At 35.9% G+C, this 17223-nt stretch overlaps 1 long non-coding RNA gene across 3 annotated transcripts in view; it reads left to right on the top strand.

Moving 5' to 3' along the window:
* LOC114688710 overlaps positions 1-17223 on the top strand; it is a 122119-nt gene that overhangs the window by 21983 nt on the left and 82913 nt on the right. The gene's annotated exons all lie outside the window — the stretch shown is intronic.

The raw sequence follows: 17223 nt of genomic DNA on the forward strand, positions 1-17223 counted from the left end.
TGGTCATCTGAGGCTTAAGTCAGTCTTCTATCCATAATCCCATGTAAAACCAAAACCAAACACAAATTGAAGGATTAGCTGGATGGGGTCTAAGGCTATGAGGATACCATTCCCTTTATTTTGTTTCTCCTTACCTCTTGCTTCTAATAACACAAAATATATATAAGAAAGGAAAGGGGGCTAGTGAGGAAATGGTGAACCAAACTGAGACTGAAACCCTGCACGGCAATCTCGAAATCCTCTCTCATATACAATCTCAAAGGGTTTAGCTTGCTCCTCAGATCTCCCACTCCTTTCCTATTTGTTGAATGTAGCACACTTCTGTTGTGAGCTACTTCCACTTTCTATGTCCTTAGCAGACATCCCATGGCTCTGGCATTTACAATATCTTGTGGAATCCAATACAATCTAGGCTTCACCTTCATAGCTTCTTGCAATGTTTTCTCTGTGCCTCCATACAGAAACTCTGCTACCACAAGCCTGACCTCAGCAGCTTTCCTTAACTTCAAGGAAATTTCCATAACTCCTTTACTGTTGCCTCCTGGACTGTAAAGCCAAAAACATATTGCTGATTCTACCTAGTATTTCCACCAATATGGGATAAAATCTAGCCCCTCCCAAATCACATTTGTATAAGCTTTGATTTGTTGATGCTTTTCTTTGTTTAATAAGCTTTTCTTTGTTTTAGGAGCAGAAAATTCCCTAGGCAGTTTCTTTTCACAAATTGAAGGATTAGCTGGATGGGGTCTTGCTCTGAGGATACCATTCCCTTTATTTTGTTCCTCCTTACCTCTTTCAGCCCAAACTAAGGCTCTAACATTATATTCCTTGTTGTTCTTTTTTTCTCCTAGAATTGTGCATTTTCATTTTGCCCCTCTTATTCTTTTTTATTGTAGATATGCATGAAAATGATCACTAATAACTTTGCAGCTCAGTCATTACTAGATTTCCTTGAAATCTGTTCTGCCAATAATATTAGTACAAAACTCTTCAGTCTGAGGACCCTAGTGGTCAATAGCTACACAAGAGGTATCTCATTCTTGACACTGGGCTTTATATTTGTTAATCTCTAGTGTCTAGTAGTGACATTGCTAACATATTACAAGGTAATTCAACTGTAATTTTTTATGTATACACACACATATAAATGTATATACATACATACATACATATATGGAAGTTTCCACAGTAGTAGATTACTATATATGTCTTTCTTTTCTAAAAAAAGGTATTTAGTATTATTTATCCCTCCCTGTATTTCCTCTTCCATTCTGTCTTCTCTCCCATTCCTAACCTTAATTTAACCCTTTCTGCTTTATCCCTTCTAACACTTTATACTATTTGAAAGAAAAAACAAATAAAAAGGAAAGGAATGGACATGACTGCTCCCAGGTATGGTGGAGAAGTTTATTGTAGATGTGTGGGAGAGCATAGTCAGAGGCAGGGATATCTGAGAGAATCCAGAGTGGACATAACCAGATTGAACTAGGCCATGTGGGAGAGGGAGAGGAGAGGGGAGAAAGGAGGAAAGGGAACATGTGCAGCAGCCAAGAGCCAAAAGTCCAAAAAGGGGAGCATAGCCAAAATGTCTGGATTATATAGGGAGGAGCCTCCGGAGGAGGGCAGCTCAGCCTTTGGGCTTGGAGAGTTCAGGGTAGAGGTTGGGTATGTAGGGACTGAGGGATGCTGGGTGAACCTGGTAGCCACATCCAGCTTTGAGATGGTAAATAGGTACCTCAGCTGTGTGTCTCTGGTTTGAAACTTAACACTCCAGCCTTTTGTTGACAATAAATGAATGATAATGAACAATATAATCATCTATGACTATTTTCTGCTGACATTGGGGCATTGTAGCTGGGGACCCCAAAAAATGGAATATTGGCTAAGTCTGGGAAAAACAGGCTATTTCAGTCCTTCTCCAGGCTCTGCAAGATCTAGGGATATGCAGGCAGCATTTGAAGCAGTTTGCAGAGGTTAAGTCTGCGGAACAAATATCCATTAGGGCAAAAGATAAAGTTACATTTAGAAGGAAAATTTTCTTAGGTGTACATTTGAAAATTTTAGGTAGATGGTCCTGGTACGTAGAGGAGGAGAGTTCATCATTGGCACTGTTTGTACTAAAATCCATATTGTAGAAAAGCCAGCAGACTCACATTTTTGAGTCATAGTAAAAGCTTAAAACATCTTTCCTATCCAGGAGACTTGGTATATATAGATTAGACAGATTTTTTTTTTTAGCATAATGAGAAGCACTTTTAAGTCTGTACTTAGATGACAGCTAAAGGGAATTCAAAAATCTTGACTTTATGACTATGATAATTGTTTTATTTAAAAATGGTAGGTGGTGGCCTTCGTGGATGGGAGCCAAGGTGCATGGCAGAAAGTCACTCACACCATGCAGACAGCGCTCACGTAGAGGATTTTATTGGGGTTAAAGGGGGAGAGGAGAGATGAAGAAAGAAGAGGAAGAAGAAGAGACAAAAAAGCAAAGAGAGGAGGTGCAGATGCAGCCTTTTGCAGGGAGAGGGAGAGACACACACACACACACACACAGAGAGAGAGAGAGAGAGAGAGAGAGAGAGAGAGAGAGAGAGAGAGAGAGAGAGAGAGAGAGAGAGAGAGAGGTGGTCAGAGCCCACCTTTTAAAGCAGGCATAGCACGTGAAAAAATGGGCTACATAAGATAACACTGTCAGGACCCTGAGCAGTCCAAGGTACTTCCTGCTTGGGCTAGGTCCCCAAGGGGCCTGCCAGGTAATGTGTAAATGCTAACAATAATAGTAGTAGTGCATTACCACAGCTAGTTTATCAGTGCTGTAGTTTAGCAGCAGAGAGAAGGAATTGCACCAAACAAAAATCTCACATGCAAGGTTTATTGGGAAAAGGGAAAGAGAAAATTTCAGAGACCAGCCTTTGGGGAGAAGCTGTTGGAAAGAGAGATGGGAATGGGTGGAGCTTACTTTTAAAGGGGGCTTAGCACACACAGAGAGAATATGTAGTGACATAGTGGCTGTAGGACCCTGGCCTGGCCAGCATTACTGCCTAAATGTTAGGAAGTGCATGAGCACAGGTGAGGACCCTGTGTAGGTGAGGACCCTGTGCAGGCCAGCATAGTGCCTGAATGCTAACAATCAGTACTCCATTGAATAATGTTAAGACTCTGAACTTTTGAAGTCTTAATACAACAGTAGCTTAGTAGGGGAAAGAAATCTGAAACATTTTTTCATTCTCTTATGTATACTTGTTTTCTTATCACAACTAAAGTTTTCACTTCCTCAGACCTTATATAAACCTGGATTTAAACCTAAAACACCTTCTTAAACCTTAAAACATTTTCTTAGATCCTCACAGCTTAAGCTTTCATATCCTCAGAAGTGACATAAACTTTACATCTTTTTTTTTTTCTACCCAGGCATTCACCATGAGACACAGGTGGTAGATTACTGAGAGCAGTATTGTAAAGTGAGTTTCTTTAAATAAATGAATAGTAAAAACTTACAATGAAATCTGTTTTGTGGAAATATATATGTACATACATACATATGTATACATATACATATACATATACATATACATATACATATACATATACATATACATATACATATATATATATGGTAACAAGGTAAACTATGCCTAGACCTAGTAGTAGCTCTAGGAAAATGAGGCCTGTGACCTGATTTTTGCATATGAAAGAACTGAAAAGACAGCTGAAACCTTGGGAAATGAGCTGTGTGCTTGCTGCTGCTAAAGTTACAGTTAGTCAGTATCCTCAGATACCTAAAAAAGATAAATCATACCTGGAAATATAATCTAAATGGTCTATGTATCAGTTAAAATGACAGTGAACCTTTACCTAGACAGGTTATCTTATGTTCTGGTGGTCTCCATAGTTTCACTGGGTGCTGTACTTGTAGGTCTTCAGCTGTCATAAAGAGCAGCAAAGGCCTTGGTTTTCATATTCATATCTGAGATTTCTGTGGAGGAACAACTTGGGGGACTAACCTTACTTTGGCCAGGCAAAGTAGGGCAATCAACCCAAAAGTATCCACAGTGTGAACAGAGCCATGGCACCAAGCAAGGCATGGGGCAGTGCCTACCAGTGGTTAGTGTTGCCCAAATCCAGGTGGAGTTGTCATGCTCCATCTCTCTTTGGATACTTTAAGGGGTTCCCACAAGGAGGGGTCAGTGCTTTCTATAATGGAAGCTTAAACATTTTAAATGTCATATTCTGCAGATCTCTGAAGTGTTTGAGGACCATCTGTCTATTTGATATATCTGCATAGCCAAATTTTGTTTCCAGTTACTTGTTTTAGGCTTAACTTTGAAAGCATATATGGGGGCTATGTAAGGTTTATTCTTGTAATTAATTACATTAGTCCTTAGCATAACTACAAGTGTCGGTCTGAGCACATTCAAGAACTTGATCATTTATAAAGTGACTGATTATGACCTTGCATTTTTTAATTATGCTTAACAGTTTACAATAAATTTGTACCTTTTATAAGACTAAGACTTTACATTCCATCCCTGTTTAAAGTGACTGACCATTAACTTGCATTCCTTAATTATCCTTAACAGTTTACAGTAAGTTAGTAGCTTTCATAAAACTAGGACGTTATGTTCTAGCCCTATTAGGTTTAGTCTCAAAAATAATGATTTTTGAATTGAAGCTCTTCTATTTCAAAATAAAACCTTTAATCATAGATGCAGTCCATAGAGAGATTGGCAACATTTTTGAAACTTTTAAAGTGTACCATGAATGAAAGTGGGTTGCAGTAAAGAAACGAAAAATAGCCACTCCATGGGTAAAAGGGGGGGAAAATGTTTATTTCAGACTGCCAAAGGCTCTTTCTCAGAAAAGCAAGTAGAAACACAGAGAAAAGCTTTTCAGGGTTAAATGGGAATAGGACAAAGGGGGTTTGAGAGCTGGGGTTGGGTTTGTGAGCAGGGATTAAGCAAGCCTAGAGGCTAGCACTTCCCTTGACAAGTTAATAGACACCACAGTCATATGTTAATGGGGAAGGGCCACAAGTTCCTCTTTCCAGGGATAAGGAGAATGACTCCCTTTTAGCAACCAGGAACTTTCTTCAAGCCCCAGAGGGAACTGGAGCTTTTGTCTGAATGGGAAAAGGGACCTTGGTAAAGGACTTTCTTGGAAGACCAGACATAGCATTATAGAATATTGCAGGATTTTTGTTTGTTTGTTTGTTTGTTTGTTTTTGTGTGTGTGGCTTAGTTTAACCAAGTAGCTAAAGCTTAAATGAACAAAAATGAAGCTATTGACTCACAAATATTAATGTGAGCCTGAGAAGACATTAGGAATTTATAAATCTTGATTACCAAATGTACTTTATTTATCAAGTAAATCTTATTTATTAAATATACCTTATCAAACAAATGTTTCTTACTTAAATTTTCTAGTAGCTGGGTTTTAAACATTTACCAGAGACAAGTAGTTAGATATACATCTTTAATCAACTTTTGTTAATCTGAATAGACCTTCATAACATTAAAAGTTTATCAGCATATAAAGTATACTGTAAACCAGAGTTGAATCGCATGTATAGTATGTTGTACCAAATATAACCTTAATTTTTTTATCATAAAAAATTCCATACTATCCAAAATATGTGAGATATTGCTTCCTTAGTCTACAACGAAATACAATGAAAAACTCAAGGCTCGATAGGACTGAGAAGTTTTATAATTGTTGCTTTATGCCATATAGTCATCTTAAGATGATGAAATCACATACTGTTTAACCTTATTAAAGATAGTTGCCAGCTAAGTGGCTGCTTACATCTTGAAAGACATCAGTCAATATGAAGGAGAGCCACACAGTTACTATTTAAAATATCTGTCCTCCTAAACAAAAGTTCAATCTATGTGTACAATATATTCCAGATAAGAGTTGGATGACATATATAGGATGTTGTAGCAAATTATAATCCCTATGTATAGGTTTTAATTATAAGCCTTTTTCTCTAAGTTTTAAGCCACATTTTATCACAGATTTTACAGATTCTTTAACCACATCCAATGAACTTACAAATCAATCCTAAGATAAAGACTTTATGCAGTAGTCTTTAAAGATTACTTGAAATCAAAGCCCAGAGAAATATTAGAAATAAAAGATTTGAGAGTGGGAAGTTGTAGAATCTTAGGGATAAGAAACTTTAGGATCATTTGCTTGTGCAGTGGCAGAAGTTATTACATTCTGTGAGAATTTAAAACTCGGATGTACCATCTTTGACCATCAAGCTATAGTGAGGCTAAGCCATTTTCAGTAAGACAGTGAGGCTTTAAGAAAATTTGAGTCCAAGAAAGCAATCAGTCCTAGGAGAAAAGGAGGAAGGGTTACAAAACAAAAAGAAATCCACCACAGGGAGGCTTAGGCAACTAGGAGATAGAGAAGAGTGTCATCATAAGGGACAAACAGGAATAAGCAGAAATTCCACCAGAGGGAGGCTTCCAAATCGAAGGAACCACAAAGACATAGAGAAACTGTGGTACTTAGCAGGCAGCTCCTAGGGGCAGGCAAGGGAACCCGAAACGTGTAAGCCTAGGAGGGTAATTGGAGAGATAGAAAAGGTAGCTCTGAGCCTGAAAGAAAGCTTCCTGGCACACTGGTGTGGCTTTCATAGTAAAAGTAGACAAAGTACGGAGCTCTGTAGTTATTATTACCCAGTGGTCAGAGCAAGTAGAAAAGAAAACATCTGGAAAGGTGCAAGTGTCTTAGTAAGTAGAATTGCCAATGTGGTGGGGCCCTGAAGGACATTGCAGAGAGTATGCCCATGTGGTGGGCAACCCAAAAGGGGCATCAAAGGGAGATGCCCACATTGAAGATGGACCAAAAGTGCAGAGAATGGAGATCCCCAAGTGGTGGGTAGTCCAAAAGGGCATAACTGGGAGAGAGGACACTTATTTAGTAGGCAAGGAGAGATAGATGGTTAGTTAAGATCAAGGGAAGAAGCAGCTGAAGAGGCAAACTCTAGAGTCAACTTTTGTGGGTGACAGAAGTCGACAGAAGCAAATGATCTGTACATAACTTCGGAGAGTCAGATCAGCAGCTTTGTTCAGAGCAGGCGAGTTCCTTGGGCAGGGAATTCATTTAAACTATTCCCGGGTTTCAGCACCAGATGTATGAAAAAAAGAAAGAATGAAAAAGGAAAGGAATGGACATGACTGCTCCTAGGTATGATGGAGAAGTTTATTGTAGATGTGTGGGAGAGCATAGTCAGAGGCAGGGATATCTGGAAGAGGCCAGAGTGGACATGACCAGATTGAGCTAGGCCATGTGGGAGAGGGAGACGGGAGGGGAGAAGAGAGAAAGTGGAGCATGTGCAGCAGCCAAGAGCCAAAGGTCCAAAATGGGAAGCATATCCAAAATGTCTGGAATATATAGGGAAGAGGCTCTTGGTGAGGACAGCTCAGCCTTCGAGCTTGGAGAGTTCAGAGTAGAGGGAGGAGTATGCAAGAGCTGTACCCTGTAACAGGTAGGGACTGAGGGATGCTTGGGGAACCTGGTGGCCTCATCCAGCTTTGATATGTTAAATAGGCACCTCAGCTGTTTGTTCCATTTGAAACTTAACAATAATAAATTATGTCTTTCCTCTCTTGAAAGTTCCTCTCTCTGGCCTCCTCCTAATTCCCTGACATCTATGGGTACTTCCAATGTGGTATAAATACACGTATCATATTTTCCTTTGTAAATTACTTACATAGTTCTGTTTGTTTGCTGACTTATTAAAATATGTATATATATATATATATATATATATATATATATATATATATATCCTCTCCTCCATTGCAAATCATTTAGGAGAAAAGTTATATGGTGTTTGATAAGTTTTGTTTACCAATGTGTCTTATGGTGAGTTATTCTACTAAAAAAATTATCAGCTTAATAGAGACTTCTTTGTATAAAAGAAGATAATAATACAGAAATCTCTTGTTCATGTAATAAAGCAATCATTATGATAATTTTCTATTCATACTGTGAATAAGATTAGCAAGTTACAACAAATTATAACAGAACTTGTTATTTTTTTTCTTTGCTAAGAATTTATTCTAGGGCTTTGCAAATGCCTCACAAGTGTTTTGGAACTGAATTTTATCTCCAGTTCTTGGTTTTCTGAGACAGGTTCTAAACCTGTGTTCCATGCTGCTTCTCACTGAGATATTACTGTCTGTTTCTGAGTGCTGGGATTATAAGCATGCACCAGCATATTAATGTATTTTGTCTTTAATAATTGCTGTCATTTATCTCATGACATGCATATATCATAATTTTATGAATTTGACATAAAGCGTATGAAACATATCTATATGTTTACCTAACGATGCTGCTTAGAGGCCAGTACTCAAATTGTTATTCATTTTCTTTTCTTTAGAATTTTTTGATACAAGTGGTTTTCTCTGTATAATAGTGCTGGTTGTCCTAGAACTTGCTTTGTAGACCAGGCTGGCCTTAAACTCACAAAGATCCAACTGTCTTTGCCTCCCAAGTGTTGGGGTTAAATGTGTGTGCCACAACTTCTGGCTGCCTCAAATTGGTACTTTTTAAAAGGGCTTTATGTAGATAAAACTTCATGGAAAGATTTGGAATAATACTGCACTCATCATTTTCTAGAAACTGCAATAATAAGGGAAGACATAGCTCATTAAGACAATATTTTGATGCTGTTACATGTTCTTGAAAAATAATATTAGTAGGCTCTATGTCTTGATGTTATTCACATGCCAGGTTTACTTTCTTGTATAGTCTGAAATTTTAATTTTGTATACCACATTGGCATAATTATATTCAGTTGCACAATTAATACAAGTATTTTAAATTACACAAAGTCAAATTGTTGCACTTATTTCATCATTGCTTTATGTTTCACAGCAACATATACCACATGGTCAACAGTTGCATATAGAAATTCACTTGTCATTGTTATTTTCTTGATATCACATTCACATATTTATATCTTTTTTCCATTGGTAGTATTTTTTTCAAGAATTATTTAAGAAGCACTCCTAAAATATTGTATTCCTTAATCTTGGTATTATTAATTGTTCTTTTGTTATTCCCCGTAATTGTTTTGATCAGTCTGATCTCATAGTTATGTTTAAAAGACAAGCAGCACATTAAAAAGACTCTCAGCCATTGTGATCCTGGTTTCAGACTCAGTGAAGATAGGCCCTAAAGGAGCAGTTAGCCTTTTGTCCCTTCCTCATCTCTTAGATCTACAATCCTATGTTTGACTTAATTCTGCAGTCAGGTATTTTCTGTCGGTAAATTGGCAAAAAGTCTATTTGAAGTCCCAGAATTTAGTTCTCATTGTCTTTACAAGATTTGAACTTTCCACCCTCTCTGTCTATAAAAGTCAAAGGTGGAAAAAGTAGGCTTGGTTTGAGTCATTCATCCATTCAATAACCTGGAATGAAACTCAGAGTAGATCTGATATATCTCCAGCAGTACTCCACAGTTATCCATCTTTGAGCATCAGAATGTTTCCCAAGAAACAGGAAAAGGAAACTCCAAACACAGCCAGCTTAGGAATTTATAGTGTACAAAGACACTTCACACAAAATGCTAAGTGTAAAATCTACTTCCATAAAGACTTAATGTTTCTGGGTCTTAATAGCTCAACAGCTGTTATGGCTCTGTTTTGCTATCATGTAAAACATTTGATAGTTTTTAATTCCCTAACCCCAACCTTGACCCCATGGAAGAATTAGATGAATGAGGACTTAAAGTGTGTTAGGCATTTAAATTATTGATTCTTTCTTCTTTTCTACTTAGTTGTGTGTAACTCCCCATTGAGACTTACTCCCTCACTAATGCTTGATATGTCTGTTATAGAATCCAGCATATAAAATTAATCAGGTATCTGTCTTGTTACTATTTGTCAAATGGAAGAACAGTCTCCTTGATAGAAAAATGGACTGTTAACATTGTAGCACAAATGGAAAAATGTATCCATATTAGGAGGAAAGTGCTTGAAGGAAGCTGTCATAGCCCTCTGTTGCTCTAATTGTAGTCAACTTTTAATGTCATCAGCAGCTCTAACCTTGAAGAAGCAGCCACTGGTGTGTCTGGTGGGGCACAGGGACCAGGGGAAACAGTACAAACTGCATGTTACACAAGTAATTCTGTTCTGGGTGTTTCTGTTTGATATGTTTCCTGGCTGAACTACTTTTTTTTTTTTTAGTTAAAAACCACAGTGAGTATTCTCAGGAGTGTCCTGCCTCTGCATCATACTGGGCAGGACTGAACTTCTTTCTTCTAGTGTGGTGTAAAATCAGATTCATCAATGACAAACTTGAAAGTAAAGTTAGAAAATATCTTTTCTTCTAAATGAGGCTTAAGAGAGAAGCAGCAGCATTGTTCTTATAACATACTGTTCTACTCAATTGCCATTTTCACTTTTCTCAATCCCCATTCTTTTTACCTTTGATAAAGTGTGAGCTCCCTCTGAATCTCTTTGTACCTTGGCCCTAGTACTTCTTAGGCATTCTGATCATGGTATGTGCTCATTGAACACAGTTTCAATACTGTTAATATTTTTGATGTAAATTAACTATGTATTAAAGGAAATAAAGAAATAGTTTATTTGGAGCCACATGTAAATAGGCATTCCTAGAGAACATGGATTCACTACCTAGAATGACCTGTTCTACATGAAATAGGGCAAAGGAGCTTTTGTAGCCAGCAAAGACAGACAGAAATCAGTACATTCCACAAACACATTGATGCACATAGAACTATAGGGATGGTAGCAGCAAGCAGTCGTTTTGGTTCAAAAATACATTTCAAAAAGCTAGCATATTAGATACAAAATTTAAAATAAATGACTATTTTCCTAAAAGAACTAAGATAGCAGAAGATAAAATTCATTCTTGACCTATAACATGCATATTCTAATTCTCTAATTTTTTTTCTCTCTCTCATTTTCTCTCCCTTTCCATAGTCACAAGTCAGAAGTCTTCAAGATTTTTAATAAATTTTTTAGTTTCACAAATGTTTTATTAAATAATTGAATGGATTTGGTGAAAATATAAACACAACAATATTTACACAATATTTACACATATATGGAAAGTAAATAAGGTACAACTTCCTTCAGTGTACTATTTTGTTGTGAACAGATATGTAAATGACAGAATAAAGGGAGCTTGAGTATCAGACATGCAAGTGAAAATTATATATAGTATATACGGGCATGGACATAATCAAATTGGTAACTAACACTATCTTGAGTACTGTGAAAGCAGCCTCAGCGAGAGTTGCATTGTGTGTGTGTGTGTGTGTGTGTGTGTGTGTGTGTGGTAGAGTATTTGACATAAAGGAGATGCTACAGCAGTATCTATCCATTGAATGAGTAGATCAGCTTTGTGGTTGACAGAGAGAATGGGGTAGGAAAATATGTAGAAAGCTGCTATGGGGAATTTCCTTAACTTATGAACTTTTTGAAAGATTTTTATCTAGAGAAATTCCATAGATACAATCATGATATTTAACTTTTCAGGACGCAATGGATCTATTTCTGACCTATCACAAGTAAAGACCATAGACAATGTCATATGTTTATAGATAGAACCATTTTTTTTATATTCTGGATACAGAGTAAATTTGGTAGTATTGTCATCAGTGCTACATGCTGAGATGTCACTACACATCATCTGTATATGCCTTGTACAGTATCTCTAATATTTCTTACCTACATATACATGTGCGTCAATATAGAGTATAGACATTTAATTGAGGGATCAAGAATGAGATATGAAAAAAAGAAAAAAAGAGTGAGATATGAAAGACATTTGGAGATCAACATGCTTTATGACATACATTTTAAGTGATCTTTATTACACAGAAAATTGCAAGCTCACTTGTAAATTCATGATTTTCCTCTGTTTTTAATCTCTTATTTAAATATGCTAGTCCTTAAGTGATTATAAACTGTTTCTTTGTTTTATAACAAACTGTCAGTCTTTCAGAGCTATTCAATGTTCTGTTTAATGCAAATTTTTTTTCAGAAATTGTCAAGCAATGTAACTGTTCATATTACTTTTCAAAAAGGTGATGTTGATATCAATAGAGTTCAAGAAAAAACAAATTAAGTCCTACTCATAACTTCTGTGATAATTATATATCTTCAAGGTGGTAACCTCCAATTATAGCTCAATTTCAAGTCATATAATTTTTAAATGAACTATTAACAATTAATACAGTCTATCAACATTTAATACAGTCATCTACTTAGTCTGAAGTTCCAAGAAACTATCTCTTTTCAAAGGCAACCTGCTTCTAAGATTTCTAAATTTTATGAATATTTTATATATAAAGATTTTAAGACTGCTGATGCTTCTTTCATTGAAATATTACTTGATTATCAACCTTTAAGAATTTTTGCCAGGTTGTGGTGGTGCATGCCTTTAATCCTAGCACTTGAGAGGCAGAGCTAGGTGGATCTCTGTGAGTTCGAGGCCAGCCTGGTCTACAGAGCAAGATCCAGGACAGGCACCAAAACTACACAGAGAAACCCTGTCTCAAAACAAACAAACAAACAAACAAACAGAATTTTACTTTTAGACTTCTCAGTAATATCCAGCAAGGTCCATTCTATTAGGACTGGATAACATTTCTTCTGTGTCTCACTCAGATAAAAAAATATATTGGTAAAATTTAACTTTTGTAAAGGTCATTTAGTGTAAGACTGACGGAAGGCTGTATTTAGACATTTTGCTTATGGTTTGAGATAAATTGTCTGAGTGAACTGTAATATTTGGGTTTGACCACTTAAAATCTAGAATCAAAATTGATAATCTTAGACTCATAGATTAGCTCATTGCTAATGTAAACAGAAAGGTTTAATGAACCCTGACGAGAAGTGAGTTCATTATCTTTCTGTTTATTCAAGAGAAATAGTCTCTCTTATTGGGCTGGCTTTGAACTCCTAGGCTCAAGTGATTCTCCTGTTTCAGCTTCCTAAGTGTCCTGGCTCACAGGTTTTTTTTTTAATGTAAATGATAGACCATAGGAATATGAACATCTCTGATAATTCTCTCAACTGGAGCTTATAATTTTTATTTTTTTTTAAATAGAAGAATTATGGACAGTAGGGTAATAATTGTATCTTATGGGGTTTCAATTTTCAAATACTTTTAAAGGACAATATTAGAAAAATGGTGGTGTCTAATACTACAGATATATTTGAGAAAACAAAATCTTAGGTATTTTCATTTTGGCAGAGTTGAAAATCCAATAAAACTTCAGTTTGCCCCTCAACTAAGCAAACAACTATGTGTGTTCAAACTTCAATGCAGAAGGTACCTATGAAATCTGCTTATAAATATTCAACATATCTTAATATTTCAGTTACTCTCTATCTCAACTTTTTACCTGAAATAATTTTGTACTGGGAATATATGCAGCATATAGAATAAGCATCCTTGATAATATTAGTGAAGTCTATCCAACAATATTGATTGAGAACAATAGCCAACATTTCTTTGCTGTTTAATATTTTGTTTTATAATTCCACTGTTTTTTATATGAAGCCCTCTGACAGTAAGTGGTCATTTTTCCAGTGTCAGAATTTATTCTCATAAATTTTACAAGCAAATTTCTCCCAGTGATTCTTTGATTGTTGTGAAGTCAATTATTTTTATTCTCTAACAGACTATTTGCATCTCTCTAACGATTTAATCAGTAGTATAAAGTGAAAATAAAAACTGAATCCTGGGATCATTTCTTTAGAATTCTTTAGATTGTGCTAGAATGTTACTCTTTTGTGACATTATTTAATTTTATGAAAGTCATGTATTTAGGGATCTTCAGAAAGGTCTTTAATTTATTGATCATCCTTGTGTTTACATATATGTGTAAACATGTATGCAGGCATGTACATGTGGAGGCCAGAGGTCAATGTTAGATGTTTTCCTTCATCACTTGCTACTTACTTTTTACGACAGGGCCTCTAATGAACTTAGAGTTCACTGTTTCAGATAGGCTGGCTGAAGAGTGAGTCCCTGTGATCCTCCTATCTCTGCACCCTTACCTTGGGTTACAGGCACAGGCTGTATTTTACACCTGATTTTACATGAGTGTTGGGGATCACACCTCAAATACTCCTGCTAATGCAGCAAGCACTTAACCCATGTAGCTATCTTTCCAATCTTATTGAGCACTAATTGAAGCTTCTGCTGAGATCAAGGGTCCTATTTCTCTACAAGAGTATTCTAATTCCAAGTAAAACTGACCACATGTATACAACACAACAAGCATTACCCTATGACTATATTTTGCCTCTGATGAACTTACATAAAGCAACAAAATACAATGGCCACATTGTGTTCCATACGATAATCTTTTGTTTCAGTATTAAACCATAGCCTGTCAAAATATAAGACTCAATAGTATCACTCTGTAGACTATTTCCTGTGCCGTGTAGAAGCTATTTAGTTTAATATAATTTTGTTTTATGGTTTTGCTTTGAACTGTTCCCCCATATTTTCTTCAGGTACTTTCCTAGATTTGAACCTTACCTACAGATCTATGAATATTTTTACATTTGTACATAGTGAGAGGCAGGAGACACGTTTCATTCTTCTCAATATGTGCATCCAACTTCCACAGTACCAATGATTGAAGAGATTATTGTTTTTCCAATATTTAATTTTGATACCTTGTCAAAGCAAGTTGGCTATAAATAAATGGTTTTCTACATTTTAAGTTCTGTTTCATTACTCTGTTGTCAGGTTTTCTACCAGTTTGCTGCTTGATTTCTGTAGCTTTGAGGAATGTTTGGAAGTCACAATTTGTGATTTAGATTTGTTCTTTTAGCTCATGACTGCTTTGTCTACTTGGGTCTTTTGTGGTTATGTGAATTTTGCAGGTTTTTTTTGTTAACATGAAGAATGTAATTAGTATTCTTGTGGAAGTTTCACTGAATCAATAGGTTGTTGTGGGGAATAAGGGAAATAGTAGCTATATTTTTGCAAGTCATAAACATGGGGAGTCTTTTTATTCTGGAGTGTCCTTTATAATTTTTTATTGACATTGTATAGCTTTCAATATTTGCTAGTTTTCACTGTCCTAATACACATTCCCTAAGTGAGAAAGAAAATTTCAAAAAACTCACTTAAATTTGAAAGTAAAAGAATTAATCAGGTTCAAAATTTTGGAACAGAGAATTATACTTCGAAAGAATTTTTGTGGTAAAAGGTAAACAGTGAGAGCAAATTTTATTTCTTTCTTCCCTAAAAGAGAGGAAAGTTAACAGAAAATTAAGGCAAAGTAGAGCTTAAGTTAAATTTCATATAAGCAGGGTTTTGATGACAACAAAGCCAGAAATTAATGTGACAAAGTTGATTCAGTCAGTCAACTGAAGATCACTGAAAGAAATAATGAAGAAAGGCTAGCTCATACAATGTTTTTATGTTGTGATATGACAATAGATGAAAACGAGTTTTGACAAGTTTTACCACTATCTGTATGCTTCGTGATTAGATCTTTCATGGAAGAGCAGTAATTCCCACTTCTTTTGTACATGAGGATGATGTCCTTTAAACAAGGGTGGCAGATTTTATTATTACTATTAAAGCCTAGAGGTGAATACACATTACTGTGCAACCTAGATATCCAAGTGATTGTGATTTTTCCTCTAACCTAAAGCATCTAAAGTACAAAGATAATTTAAAAGGTAACTTTCTGTCAATCATTTAAAAATGGTGAAATAACACAATAATGAAAAGAATAATAAAAGGGGAAATATAAATAGTATAATATCTGTTAAAAATATACAGTCATGTAGCTGTTGAAAATATCATCCTGTAACTGTTAAACATTTACATATAATAATATTCCATGCTTAAATGTTCCATTAGTAAAATTTTATAAGTACTTGAGGAAAACTACAGAATTATTTTTCAGAATATTAAATTTTACTAACAAAAACTTGGGAATTAACTGTAAAATAATATGACTATTATGGCCATAGATGGGATAGAAGATTAAATTAAGTAACACTTGAAAAAATAAAGAATTCTGCATTATGACCATTTAAGATTTTTTTCTTAGAAATGAGAAACATTTTTGTTTTGTACTTAATAAAACAGCATTCAATACTTTTGACTTCCACTCTAACATGGAAGAGCTTACATGCCATCATTCCTGTCTTACCAAGATGAAACGGAAAAAAAATTTTTTTCCCTTGACACCATCAGAGAATGGAAGCTTCAGGAAAGCTACCTATTAAAATCTGGAGAGTCTAAACTAATACTTAGGTATATGTAACAGAAATTGGAGACACAAATTAAAAGAAGTGCTTAGGTTAAAACAAATGAATAACTGAGCAGAATGTGACAAGAATCAGAGGAAAAGACTCTGGGGGACCTCACAGTGTGTGTTCAACCTATGTACAGGAACCTCACCCATGTCTCAAGGTCCATGACAGAGAATGATTCCCTTGTGATTATGAGAAAGAACAGAGAAAAGCTTGTGAAATACACCCAGAGTATCTCCATAGCAGTTTCCATCTTCAAGCAAAATACTTTACCAAAGTACTATTCCATTTGGAAGTTGAGCATTATTTTTCTAGCCAATTTCTGTCTTGCAAGTCAAAAACTAATAATCCCACAGGGATTAACAGAGGTCAATGCTTTAGAGAAATGTATTAGGGACTGTGATATTTTGAATGTAACTGGCTCCCATAAGCTCACAGGGAGGGGCACTATTAGGAGGTGTGGCTCTGTTTGAGTAGGTGTGAACTTGGTGGAGGAAGTGTGTCACTGTGAGGATGGGCTTTGAGGTATTCTGTGCTCAAATTATACCCAGTGACACAATTCACTTCCTATTGCCTTGGGATCAAGCTGTAGAATTCTCAGCTCCTTCTCTAGCACCATGTCTGTTTGTATTCTACCATGTCCCACCATGATGATAATGGACTGAACCTCTGAAACTTTAAGATAACAAATTAAATGTTTTCCTTTATAAGAATTACCATGGTCATGGTGTCTCTTCACAGCAATAGAAACCAAAACTAAGAAAAGGTTACTAAAATAAAAGAAGAAAATAGAAGGAAACTGGGGAGAGAAGAAAGCTATGCATGTATCCAGAGATGTCTCAATGGAAGAAAACCTCTTGTCTTTGATGAATTGAGTTCAAAACCTAGGACCTACATGGTACAAGAAGAAAATCAAGGCCCACAAATTATCCTCCGACCTT

Source organism: Peromyscus leucopus, chromosome 1 (genome assembly GCF_004664715.2).
Source record: "Peromyscus leucopus breed LL Stock chromosome 1, UCI_PerLeu_2.1, whole genome shotgun sequence".
NCBI classification, from domain to species: domain Eukaryota; kingdom Metazoa; phylum Chordata; class Mammalia; order Rodentia; family Cricetidae; genus Peromyscus; species Peromyscus leucopus.